We start from the raw sequence: 14,660 nt of genomic DNA, 5'->3' as shown, positions 1-14,660 counted from the left end.
TTTAGGATCCGGCTGTCCTGGGACTTTGAAACATTTTAGTAAGCTTTCTTGTTTTTTTTTTTTTTTTTTTTTTTTGCCAATTTTTCCACAGCGCAAGCTAACGGCTACAAAACCCCCGGTGTTCTATTGAGCCACTGGCGTAGATTTATATAAGGATGGTAGGGACATATCACAATCAATATTTGGGGAATACAAAATAGTCCCTACCAATATTTACCCTTTTATTTTAATATAGCGAAAATCTACATTTATTAATGTAATATTTCAATATACTACGCAGTGGTAGCATTAATTTAAACGTTTTGTTTATGAGAGGTTCCGAGATGTATTCGGAGCTATGACGACCCATGCCGCATTGGCTGCAACAGAGCGATGGTCATCAGTGGTGCCAGTCAGTCAGGTAGCCTCACGCGAAAGCAGCGGTCCAGGTGCTGAAAGCGGCAACGCATCTGGCTCGTAATGGCCCGAAACTGTATACATTTGTCGTTCTGAATTTGACCACTGTTCTACTTTATAAGCTTAAGAGACAACAATGCCATTGCCACCAAAAAAAAGAAACGGGACATTAGAAGTTATTTCACCACCGCGACAGTAAGTATAGTGCGCCCAGAAGTTTGATATTTAGCTGTGTCACGCAACACAATTATTGCAGCGTTCAGTGAAGGCTTAGCTAAGTGTTACATTTCCTCCTCCCCTCCCGTGTCTTTTTGGAGTGCTAGTTTTAACTGTCTGTAGTAGCCAAAAGAATAAAGCCCTGGCAGATACATGCAATAAACACGGGAAGTCATGGAAAGTCATGGAAAGATGCTGATAGCTCCCGTTTTAATTAGTTAGTTAGTGCTAGTGTAGCCTGGTGGCTATAAAGCTTGCCAGTTGTTGTCGCTAATTAATGAAAACTCTGTGCATGAAATTAGACAACAGAAGACAGATGCAAGCCTTGTGCAGGTTAAGAATGTGTGCTTTTGTCACTATAGTTTTCTTTTTGTCCAGTTTGAACTCAGTCATAGCATAATTTCTTTTCACCTGAGCTAAATACATCATGGCAACATGTAGGCTATATTCTAGTCCTCATGTTTGTTAAAAATGGGTTAATGAATATTTTTCATGAACATTTTGTTTGATTACATAGGACACAAAGAAGGGCGGCACGGTGGTGTAGTGGTTAGCGCTGTCGCCTCACAGCAAGAAGGTCCTGGGTTCGAGCCCCGGGGCCGGCGAGGGCCTTTCTGTGCGGAGTTTGCATGTTCTCCCCGTATCCGCGTGGGTTTCCTCCGGGTGCTCCGGTTTCCCCCACAGTCCAAAGACATGCAGGTTAGGTTAACTGGTGACTCTAAATTGACCGTAGGTGTGAATGTGAGTGTGAATGGTTGTCTGTGTCTATGTGTCAGCCCTGTGATGACCTGGCGACTTGTCCAGGGTGTACCCCGCCTTTCGCCCGTAGTCAGCTGGGATAGACTCCAGCTTGCCTGCGACCCTGTAGAAGGATAAAGCGGCTAGAGATAATGAGATGAGATGAGATGAGGACACAAAGAAGTGTAGTGCCAACCAGGAGGAGGTTTCGACAGAGGAAGCAGAACCTACAGGTGGTCAGGTGAGGTGTAAAGTTAAGAACAGGCATAAGTAGGTCAGCAGTGACACTGAATGTGATGTAGAATAGGTCTACTAATGTGTTTGGTGTATTTAAATAACATTACAGACATATTCATACCCCTGTAAAAATCTGCAGATTACACTGCATTTAGATGGGTGTAAAAGTTCTAAGCATTTATGTTTACATATTTAGTTTTGCCAGTTGATAAACACAGATGCACATAAGCATGCAACAAACACTGCAATAATACAGAGATTTTTATTTATTTATTTTTATATAGTGCAAGATATTATTTATTTGTTCTTTTCTGGATATTTTTCTCTTAAATGCACAATATCCCAATAATGTAGAGATTGCATCATTTACCTGAAGTGCAAGAAGTTATTTCTTTGTTCTAATCTGGATTTGTGTTTGCTGTGCAGAAGATCCCAATAATAGTTTTGATCTTACCTGGAATGTTTTTCTCTTAACTGCATAAGAGGACAAAATGCAAAATGTATGCTGAATTTGGAAAAGGAATAAGTAAAGTGTTCTTGAACTGTTCCGCTGAGTATGAGTGTGGTTGTGTACACGTGATGTATGATCAAGTTATGGGTGGATGGGGGGGGGGGGGGGGAGTAAGTTGTAATGTCCCTACCAAAGCTTAGACCAAACCTACGCCCTTGTATTGAGCGGAAGTATACACCCCATGTCCCCCCCCTTCCCCTTTCACATAGATTTTGTGGATGTCATACACTCTAAAAAATAAAGGTGCTTCAGTGGTTCTTCAAATCTCTGGATGGTTCCATGGAGAGTCAAAACTCTGTGATGAACCATTACATTATACGAAATTCACATTGGAAATGGTTCTTCAGAGCCTGGCATTCTCTTACCATTTGCTGGTCAATGCACATAGGCTATGTTTACACAAATCTGTCTTCACTGCTCAAACAAATGGTTTAAATGGTTCTTTAAAGAACTGTTGCATGAACGGTTCTTTGAAGCCCTGAAAAAGGTTCTTCTATGGCATCGCCCTGAAGAACCGGTACTGGCCCCATTATTTTTTAGAGTGTAGGAGAGAAATCAACAACAGATATCAAAATCAAAACCGAACACTAAACAAATTTTTATTTACTTATTTATTTAATTTATTGTTTGATTTTTATCCCTTTGTGATGGTCACGGAGGTGATCTGATCCATTTAAATAGCTGCCGGAACACCGAATGAAATGAAAATAGCTGCTGGATCCGACGACGGAGGTTCCGGATCTTGTTCCGTCATGTTCCGGCTCAAATTAAGCCCTGCCTGCGACCCTGTAGAACAGGATAAAGCGGCTAGAGATAATGAGATGAGATGATTAATTAAGACAGTCGATTTTTTTTCATTGTTGAATTGTCATGTGGTTAAACGACAAGAAAATAATGCAATCAGTAATGTAAACATCTACTTTTTCAACTCGCACAAAGCTCCCTCCCGTGCAATAGAATTAAGACATTTTAGTGTAGAATTCACACTATTAATTCTTCTTCCAGCTTGTCCCACTTATGTGTGTGGAGTCACTGCCATGTCTTTGACATGTCATAGTAATTGGAGCATAGTTTTACGTTGGAGGCCCTTCCTGCTGCAACCCTCCCATTTCTGGACCAACCATTCACACACAAATTCACACCTATGAAGAATTTCGAGTAGCCAGTTAACCTAACTGCATGTCTTTGGGCTGTGGGGGAAACCGGAGGAAACCCACACAGACACAGGGAGAACATGCGAACTCCACACAGAGACGTCCCTGTTGGCCACTGGGCTCGAACCCAGAATCTTCTTGCTGTGAGATGACAGTGCTAACTGCTACACCACCGTGCTGTCCTCAAAAGCACACTATTAATTACCAGGGGGTTAATTAGAAGAATTTTAGAACAGTGGAATTTGCTAATCTAGGCTGGACTCTGGCCATTCAAGACAGGAGCTGAGCATGCCTGTTCTAAATGTCATAATTCTGCCTGTGCATTCCGTATGATCATGTTGAATTAAAGCTTGCAAATTAGATGCTATATTCTTGCACCTGACTAAGTGTTTGGGGATATGATCCTTCACTGTCTCTTGACTGTAAACAGTAAGAATTGCCAACTCACAGCTCCAATGTCCTCAGTTTTAGCCTCAGCTTGTCTCTGTGGATGTTTCACACGTCTACATTGGTTTCCTTCTCCATTTTTTAAAACCCCATTCCCCCAAAATATGCAGGTAGGTGGAGTGGCTTCTCTAAATTTTCCTTGGTTATGAGTGAGTGTGTGAACATGTGTACATCATGTATATTATGCCCTGCAATGGACTGGTGTATCACCTTGGGTGTATTTCTGCTTCACGCTCAGGATCGGCTCTGGATACCCTGACCAGGATAATGTGCACACTGAAGATGAATGAATAGTCCAATAATAAACAGAAGTGTTTACCTCCATATTGTAGGAACACAGGGTGCAAGACCTGAATACCCACTTAATGATCACCAGTCAGTTACAGCACAACATACACCAATCCACCACACCATATGCTTTTTGGACAATGAAGAGAACTAGAGAACCCTGAGGAAACCTCAGATACCTGGGGCTGAGAACTAAACCCCTAACCCCTGGAGCTGTGAAGCATCAACACTACTTGCAATACTGTACCTCTGTCACGGATCTGCATTGTCATGGATCATTACTTTTTCTACCCTGAGTTCTAACACATGGAACTATTTAAGCACATATCACTTTCAGCTCAGTGTGAAGCCTTGCCCATTCCTGCGAGCGCGTCTTTCGCCCTCCTAGACACCTTCCTCTATGTGTTTATCAGAGATATTTCTTGTTACTGTTGCTTTGTTTCACCATCCTGTTCTTTGTTTATTCCTATAGGTTATATTAAACCTCTCGCATTAACATTCAATCTAGTGTTTGTGACACCTGTCCTCAAATGGTTTGGTTTAATCTTTATTTTGACAAATATAATTATTTTTTATTCCTGGAGCTAGGTATTAAATGAACTTAATTTAGGAGAGCAATATTAAAAACCCATCCATCCATCTTCTACCGCTTATCCAGATCCGGGTCGTGGGGGTAGCAGCCTAAGCAGAGCAGCCCAGACTTCCCTCTCCCTGGCCACCTCCACCAGCTCTTCCGGGGGAATACCAAGGTGCTCCCAGGCCAGCTGAGAGATGTAATCTCTCCAGCATGTCCTGGGTCTGCCCCGGGGTATCCTCCCAGTGGGGCATGCCCAGAAAACCTCCCTTGTCCAGGGGGCATCCTAACAAGGTGCCTGAACCACCTCAACTCTTCTATGATATGGTGGGTATTAAGAACCCACCAAGCGAAATATGAGCACAACCCTGAACAAGAATTAAACAAATATTGAAAACAAATATAGCATTTTCTTTTGAAACAGTATAGTGGTATGTACAGTAAGGCTTCATACACATACAGAGTAGGTTTTGCACACTTTGAATAATGGATCTGATATGTGTCAACAGTGAGGTTTAAATTGCTATGTGAATCTTAGATTTTGTCTATTCAGACCTCCATTCTGTGTCATCCTATCCCGACTGTGTCCTGCCCTCTTCTATTCCTGTACCTTCTGTTGCTTTCTATTTTAATTTTTGCATTCCAGTGAAATTTGGTCTCTAGCTTGACTTTGTCTGTCATGCATATTTCAGTCTTTTCACCTGTCTATTGCAAGCAGTCGAAATCTTATCATCAGCACCTCTTTAAATTGGTTCATCATTTGAAAACTTTAGCATGTGTCGGCCTGATTAACCACCAGTACAATGTGAATTTTTATTTGAATAAACAGATGTGTTTGCCTGTGTGGTTGAAGTTGAGTGATCATCTTCATTATATAACTATGAGACTACAAGGGACAGAGCCTTACAATTTCCCTTTTACCTCAAAATACCGTTTTCCTCACCATTCCTCTTTCTTTGCATGGTTTTGCAGTTTGTGTAAACAGCAGGGAGGATTATCTATGTTTTGCACAATCAGTATCTCATTGTTATTAGTGCTGTGCATTAATATAAATCCAGCAGCAAAGGACTTTGTCCATTTAGGGATTACTGCTCACTGTATTCCACAAATGCACATCAGGGACAGCAGTGCATTTAATAAGTGGGTTGGTTCTTCCTTTGGAAATTTCCAACTCCACTTAAATATCTTAATGCACTGCAATTATATAAAACCATCATGCTTCAGAGCGTCATTGCTTAAACTCCATTTGAATGCAGCTAGTTGGTTAGCTATAAAACTCACTCAGGTCAGGTCAATCTGTCACTTTAACAAAAATAAAGAAGAATGACAGCATAATAGTTACTGTATGCTGTATATGATTGAGAGAGAACAAAATTGCCCATTATAATTTGTTTGGCCACTTTAATACTCACGGTAGTCTCATCTCATCTCATTATCTCTAGCCGCTTTATCCTGTTCTACAGGGTCACAGGCAAGCTGGAGCCTATCCCAGCTGACTACGGGCGAAAGGCGGGGTACACCCTGGACAAGTCGCCAGGTCATCACAGGGCTGACATATAGACACAGACAACCATTCACACCTACGGTCAATTTAGAGTCACCAGTTAACCTAACCTGCATGTCTTTGGACTGTGGGGGAAACCGGAGCACCCGGAGGAAACCCACGCGGACACGGGGAGAACATGCAAACTCCACACAGAAAGGCCCTTGTCGGCCACGGGGCTTGAACCCGGACCTTCTTGCTGTGAGGTGACAATGCTAACCACTACACCACCGTGCCGCCCCACTCATGGTAGTGATGTGGTAAATCTTTTACTCACTGGTGTGCTCAGTTTTATTGGAAGGCTGTAATCTCATCTCATCTCATTATCTCTAGCCGCTTTATCCTTCTACAGGGTCGCAGGCAAGCTGAAGCCTATCCCAGCTGACTACGGGCGAAAGGCGGGGTACACCCTGGACAAGTCGCCAGGTCATCACAGGGCTGACACATAGACACAGACAACCATTCACACTCACATTCACACCTACGGTCAATTTAGAGTCACCAGTTAACCTAACCTGCATGTCTTTGGACTGTTTGGGAAACCGGAGCACCCGGAGGAAACCCACGCGGACACGGGGAGAACATGCAAACTCCGCACAGAAAGGCCCTTGCCAGCCATGGGGCTCGAACCCAGGACCTTCTTGCTGTGAGGCGACAGCGCTAACCACTACACCACCGTGCCGCCCCGGCTGTAATCTTGCATAGAATTTATTCCTAGAAGCACAGTTTCAGGTTACATGGCCATTACAAAAAGTGTGTATGTTTGAACATTTATTACAGTTTAATTTCTTGTAAAATACCTGTGTAGTAATAGACCACATTTGCCAGAGTTATGTTTGATTGTTATTACTTAACTAAATTAAACAAAAGAAATGTAATAACACTCGGTAAATGATTGGGAACTGAGGAGATGAGTTGCTGTAGTTTTGAAAATGAAATGTTGCCTCAGTCTTGCCTGATATAGGATTTCAGCTGCTCAACAGTTCAGGGTCTCCTCTGTCATATTTTGCGCTGCATAAAATGCACCAAGTGTTTTCAATGGGAGACAGGTCTGGACTGCAGGTAAGCCAGTTTTGCACCTGGACTCTTTTACTATGGGTGGCACAGTGGTGCAGTTGTTAGCATTGTCGCCTTATAGCAAAGGGGTTCCAGGTTCAAACCTCATGGCCGACAGCCAAAACACCCAGCCCCTGGGGTTACACAAGCCAGTGTGTACTTAGTGATGGTCCCAAGCCTAGATAGATTGGGGAGGGTTGCGTCAGGAAGACCATCCTGTGTAAAACCTATGCCAAATCAAACATGCGGATCATAACAGATGATCTGCTATGGCGACCTCTAATGGGAGCAGCCAGAAGAAAAAGACTCTTACTATAGAGGTATTCAGTTGTAATACACACAGAATGTAGTTTGGCATTGTCTTGCTGAAATAATCAAGGTCTTCCCTGAAAATGCCATCTTGTGGATGGCAGCATGTTGCTCCAAAATGTGTATATATCATTCAGCATTAATGATGCCTTCCCAGATGTGCAAGCTGCCCATGCCATGAGCACTAATGCACCCTCATACCATCACAGATGCTGGCTTTTGAACTGTGTGCTGATAACAAGCCAGATGGTCTCTCTCCTTTTTAGCCTGGAGAATGTGGCTAAAAAGGAGAGATTTACAAAAATAATTTAAAATTTTGATTTGTCAGACCACAGGACAAGTTTCCACTTGTCAATCGTGAAAGAGCTCAGGTCCAGAGAAGGCGGCAGTGTTTCTGGATATTGTGTATATACGGGTTTAACTTGCATTTGCGGATGCAGCAACAAGCTACGATCACAGACAATGGTTTTTGGAAGTAATAATTATCATAAATAATGAGTAACTAGAAGAAAGAGCCGGGGCAGCACGGTGGTGTAGTGGTTAGCACTGTCGCCTCACAGCAAGAAGGTCCTGGGTTCGAGCCCAGCAGCCGGCGAGGGCCTTTCTGTGTGGAGTTTGCATGTTCTCCCCGTGTCTGTGTGGGTTTCCTCCGGGTGCTCCGGTTTGCCCCACAGTCCAAAGGCATGCAGGTTAGGCTAATTGGTGGCTCTAAATTGACCGTAGGGTAGGTGTGAATGTGAGTGTGAATGGTTGTTTGTCTCTGTGTCAGCCCTGCGATGACCTGGCGACTTGTTCAGGGTGTACCTCACCTCTCGCCCATAGTCAGCTGGGATAGGCTCCAGCTTGCCTGCGACCCTGTAGACCAGGATAAGCAGCTAGAGATAATGGATGGATGGAAGAAGGAGCGTTTATTTATCACACCTACACTCAAGCACAGACTTAAAGTGCATATCACGGGTAAATTCAGGAGCAAGATCAATGTAATTCTCCTATTTTATATTAAACTTTGGTCAAATATCTGTCACATTCTGCATTCTCTGCAATTTTTTTACCTTGCGCAACACCAGAAAAATTCAGTTGAAATCAAGCCATTTGAGGTGAATTTGTCCACCTCTGAAAAAACTTGGCATTTGGATTTCCCGGCAAACATTGATTTTCGTGACATCACGTGCAGGACGCCTCCTTCTGAATCCTACGTCAGCGCTGGTTTGTTTATGAGAAAACGACCTGGTGTTTTTTTTGCAAATTTTTTCAACGTTATTGCGTAATTATTAAAATGGTTAACAGATGTATCGTAGGAGGGTGTAGCAACACCAGTCTTGATGGGATTAGTACTCATCGTTTTCCAAAAGACCGGACAATGAGAGAGAAATGGGAGCGCTTTGTGCGAGGCACCCGGAAAAACTGGCTACATGCTACAGACTACAGCATTATTTGTGGTGCTCACTTCACAAGGCCCGACGGCTTTGAGAACTATTTGCAGTGGGAAATGGGCTTCACGAGGCAACTTGATCTGAAAAAAGACACAGTTCCATCTGTCAGAATGCCCAAAGCAACACCGTCTCCATCTGTGTCAGCGTCACCAAAGGAGCCAGCCGTGTTAGTCTCCCCTGACAGAAGGCGAAGTGCTGCATCCACTGAGGCCCTCGAAGCTGAGGACCAAGCAGAGCCGAGAAAATCAGCAATTCACAAGTTGACTGTTGCCAGGGTAAGAAATAAGAGAGACTATACTCTAAATTAGGTGTTCCTGTGTTTGTGTGGTACATGGATAATGTTATTTCTTGACACACACAAAAGTAAACAACACGAAAGCGCTGGGCGATAATACACTTACTTCACATGTATCAAGGGATATGCGTGTCAGGGCTTGAGATCTTGGGAGCTGTCAGACACATTAAATGTATATACAACCCTGCTTAGCCGATTCCATGTGTGTAGCTTATGAAATCTTTCTCCTACAGTAGCCAGTACTCTTCTAAATGAAGAAATATATAAATACATAATAGTAATTAGAAAAAATATGATTTATGTAGCAATAGATAGATGAGCATTGATGCATGAATCCATGGGTTTAGAAGCTCAGGTGACAATTCCATATTTTAATGCAAAATCGCTAGCTGCTAAACTTGGTCTACACAGGCTGTGCACTGAAACCATGCAAGCTCTCTCAGCCTGCTGGTGGATCCGCACGTGACGTCACGAATCTGGCTCCAGACTCCCTTGGGATTTTTCCAGACGCGTTTTGTTATTTTATTTTTTTCTGCTGTAGACAGATGGCCTTGTGCAAAATTACCCTTCTGGATGAGTGTGTAAAGGGACATACTTTCATATATAAAAAAAGAAATTGGTCCAGGATATGCACTTTAAACACACAGTGAAGTTCCTCCTCTGCATTTAACCCATTTGAAGCAGTGAACACACACATGCACATACAAGTGAGCAACGAGCACACACACATACCCAGAGCAGTGGGCAGCTATGCTACAGCACCTGGGGAGCAGTTGGGGATTAGGTGCCTTGCTCAAGGGCACTTCAGCCCAACCTTCAGGCAATAGTTACCCCATGTTAACCTAACCAGAAACACCCGGAGGAAACCCACACAGACACAGGGAGAACATGCAAACGGCTGCTAGGCTCGAACCCAGAACCTTCTTGCTGTTTGGTGACAGTGCTAACCACTGCACCACCGTACCACCCTCTTTACAGAAAAGCATCTCAGCATGCACAAAACATAGAACCTTGAGGTGAATAGGCTACAACAGCAGAACCCCACATTGGGTTTCAGTCCTGTCAGCCAAGAACAGGAATCTGAGGCTATTGTGGACACAGACTTACTGAAACCAGAAAGTTACAGATTAGAAAGAAAAAAAAATCACCTGGTCTTTTTCCAGTCTTCAGCTGGAAATCCGACGAGAGGATTTCAATTTTTATAGATGAATCCAAGTAGAACCCCTTTAGAAAGCTATCCAATAAACTTTCATACCAGTCAAAAGGCTCTTGAGAAATGAGGAAACAGGAGGGAGGCTTGACAACTCAAGGTGTCATTTAATTTTCCTTCCACTTCACTCTGCTCTATATACACACAGAGTTGGATTGCTCAGTTCTCTCTCTCTCTCTCTCTCTCTCTCTGTCTTTGGTTACTGGCTTTTTTCTGCAAGAACATGAGACACATAAATGAAATGCCAGTAATCAGACACAGGTAAAACTCACCACAGAACTACAGAGACTAGAACAAAATGTGTCCATCTCATCTCATTATCTGTAGCCGCTTTATCCTGTTCTACAGGGTCGCAGGCAAGCTGGAGCCTATCCCAGCTGACTATGGGCGAAAGGCAGGGTACAAGTCGCCAGGTCATCACAGGGCTGACACATAGACACAGACAACCATTCACACTCACACCTACGGTCAATTTAGAATCACCAGTTAACCTAACCTGCATGTCTTTGGACTGTGGGAGAAACCAGAGCACCTGGAGGAAACCCACGCAGACAACAAACTCCGCACAGAAAGGCCCTTGCCGGCCACGGGGCTCGAACCCGGACCTTCTTGCTGTGAGGTGACAGCGCTAACCATTACACCACTGTGCCGCCCAAAATGTGTCCATACAGAGCATTTTTCAACATAGTTACTGGGAGACCAAATGGTCTCCCAGTGGCCAGATTTGGTCTCCTAGTCAATGCCAAACCAGCTTCACTGGGAGACCAAATTTTAAACCAAGTTATGTCTTATCATTTGGTTCAATCAGTTGCAATTAATTAACCAAGTACCATGTAAGTATACATTTAACAAGGAAAATGAAAATCTATGTTATAAGATATACACACAAGATCATGTTGGTTAAGAAAAACAAAACTAGAACAAAATGTGGTTACTGAGATGGCTGATGTCAGAATCCGATGTCATTACTGTGTAACTTTGAGTGTCTTTGACATAACATTTGTGCTTGGTAATTGCTCTTGATAGCTGTGTAGTCACTGTAGTGTGTTTGTCTGTATGGTGATTGGTGAACCATTTTGCATCACAGAATATGCCACAGCAGTACAGCCGCATGGACTCTGGGGCCTGTGATTGTATTGCCCAGACCAGTTGGTCTCCTAGTGGAAAATCCTTAAAAAATGCTCTGAGGACTAAACATGTGCTACAGCAGGGCTGCCAACTTTTCAAAATTCCTTGGAGTGAGATTTTTTTTTTTTTTGGGGGGGGGTCGACGGCAAAATTTTTCCGCACACCACGCAGTAAGTGGGAGTTTTGTATTCAGTTTGATATTCACTTTCCCCCTGCATTCTGGTGTTTTGTTTGTGGGTCGTCCAGCTGGAGATGGACAGTGTGTGTGTGTGTGTGGGGGGGGGGGGGGGGGGGGTTTGAGATTTTGGATTTAGTAGATGTTCCTGCATTCTGGTGGATTTTTGGAGTGGCCTGCTGTGCCATACCTACATTCTTACACACCCTGACTTGCCAGGCCTTCAGCTTGTGGCCAACAAAAGCACCAAGTTTTGGCTTAAAGACCCCACACTAGAAAACTACAGATGACTCCTGTAGCCCTATAGACCTGCTCTTCTGTCTGCCATTTGTTGCTCTTCTGTCTGTTGTTCTGTCTGTCCTGTCTGCCTTTTCTGGCTTGGCTGGACTGTCAAAATAAAATATTCCACTTTTGTCCTGCCATTGGTCTTACCCTTCGGGACATCTTACCTTTGAAAGAATTCAAATAGTCATGTTGGTTTAATAAATCTACGCAGTCACAACAACATGCCTTTTCCTGGAGGACAAGTTTCTTGTGTTTATTCTGAATCTTACCTGCTCTGAGTGGTAGGCAGGCCTACAGCAAAACGGTCATGTTCTTTGATATTACAAGTGACCATGCTTTATTTACTTTAACTGAGCAATTACATACATCATAAATAATTAAAAATAAATACCCTGTAAATAAACAATAGGTATGGTGGCTAATGGCTCTTCTTGCATTTGTAATATTATCTCTTACTTGCTTTATTTTACAACATTTCCAGTATGGCTTCAAATAAAGTCATAAAGTATGATAACATACAGTAAACAAACTAAAAATGCGCCTTAATAAATGTGTGCTAAGGAGGTGCTCTCCTGTGCTGCTTGTTGGGGAAGATAGAGGCTGTGGCACGGCAGTAGGCCTATAATGATTTAGCATGCCTAGTACACAGTTCTTGATATGGCATTAAATATTCTCACAACACTTATAGGCTAAAACGATTAAGAAACTTTATATAAGTTCATAATTATGCCAGTAATGCCACACATTGGCGTGCATATGTACAAACCTGTCTGAGACACGCGTCTTCAACTCGGATACCTTCTTCTCTCTCCTCTTCCTCTAAATCAGGGGTCACCAAACTTTTTTCTCTGGGGGCCACATTGTCGTTCCTGACTGTGATGGGGGCCGGGGTCGGGTCAGCTATATCACATAGAATTGTATGACCCAGACAAATATGACCACCAGCAGGCCTCATTGTGTAGTAGAGATTACTAGCCTGGCACGGCCATCCCCACTACTATATCCACACTACTATATCAACACTTGATTCCTGGCACATATTTGTTTATCTTTACTAGTGGTTTGCAAAAGTAGTAATCAAGTCTTCACACTTTGTTTTAATTTGAAATACCACTGATATTCCATTTATTTATTTTCTAATAAAAATAATATCAAAGCTGTCAAGGTAAGAAACATCTGCCTAGTTGAGGTGATTGACACTGGCAAAGGTGAGTGGAAAATTATAAATTGTAGGTAGGCCTGTTGATATTATTAATAATATAAATAATAATTGTATGCAGCACTTAAAGGTCAAATAAATAGGCCTATAAAATAAATACATTTAAAAAAACAGTGAAATTATAATAGATGCAAACAGCGCGCCTTTTGGCGGATGGCGCCTTTTTCACGGCTGAATCGCGCAGATCCGAATTTTTTTTTTTTTTGGGGGGGGGGGGGGGGGCGTTGGAGTGTCTGATTATAATTTCAAAGTAAATTCTGTATTAAAATTACTAAATAAACAAATCCGTTACAGTCCATGAAACAGGAAGTATAAGGATGAGGAAAAAACAGTTTAAATCGGGAAGCTGCGCACATTTGTGCAGCCTGAGCGGCAGGACTGCGCAAATGTGCGCAGCTTCCCGATTTAAACTGTTTTTTCCTCATCCTTATACTTCCTGTTTCATGGACTGTAACGGATTTGCTTATTTAGTAATTTTAATACAGAATTTACTTTGAAATTATAATCAGACACTCCAACGCCCCCCCCCCCCAAAAAAAAAAAAAAAAAAATTCGGATCTGCGCGATTCAGCCGTGAAAAAGGCGCCATCCGCCAAAAGGCGCGCTGTTTGCATCCCTGATAATAATATGAGCAATAGATCAATAGATCACAGCAGTTGTGCTGTGTCCTGCACGTCATTGCTCTCATCCATGGCCAAAGCAAAAAACTCGAATTCTGACGCTTTCTCATTCAGCTGGTCATACACGTTGTCCCCCAAATCTTCGGTTCGCCTGGTCATAGTAGGTGTGGAGCAGGGGCGTCACTAGACCCAAGACCATACTGGGGCACAAAAGGGGCACAGGAAATGTATGCGAGCGCGCGAAGCGCGCGAGCTAAAAATTTTGCACTATATTTATATTTATATTTATATTTTTTATATAATATATATTACATTTTATGTAATATATATTATATTTTATGTAATATATATTTATATATTGATATTTATATTTAGAAACGGCCTGCTTAAAACTAGTCACTAGAGCTGTAAAACTCAAAATGATTACGAGGACACTGAATCCAGGTCAATCATTTAATAATAACAGTATGAATATTTGCAACATTTGTGATAATAGCAATGTAATACTTATACTGTTGGTAATATTGTAAAAGAACATATTAACATACAATACAACACCGCCGAGTTTTTAAACTCAACCAAGAGTACTTAATGGCCAACAGTATTCACACTTGATACCTTTTAAATCACCAAACATATCTTTGTAAGCACACGCATTTTTAGCATTGAACATCTCTAAACACAATCCAAAAGCCTCTAAAAGCACCACTGTGTGTGTGTGTGTGTGTGTGTGTTACAAAAATGACAGTGGAATTACTGTCTACTAACCTGTAAACAGTTGAAAAACACGGAGAGATGGTTTCCCCTGCTCTGAATTTCATTGCAT

The sequence above is a fragment of the Neoarius graeffei genome, chromosome 20, assembly GCF_027579695.1.
Source record: "Neoarius graeffei isolate fNeoGra1 chromosome 20, fNeoGra1.pri, whole genome shotgun sequence".
NCBI classification, from domain to species: domain Eukaryota; kingdom Metazoa; phylum Chordata; class Actinopteri; order Siluriformes; family Ariidae; genus Neoarius; species Neoarius graeffei.
The sequence above is the reverse complement of the archived record's forward strand: the minus strand, read 5'-3'. Positions refer to the sequence as shown.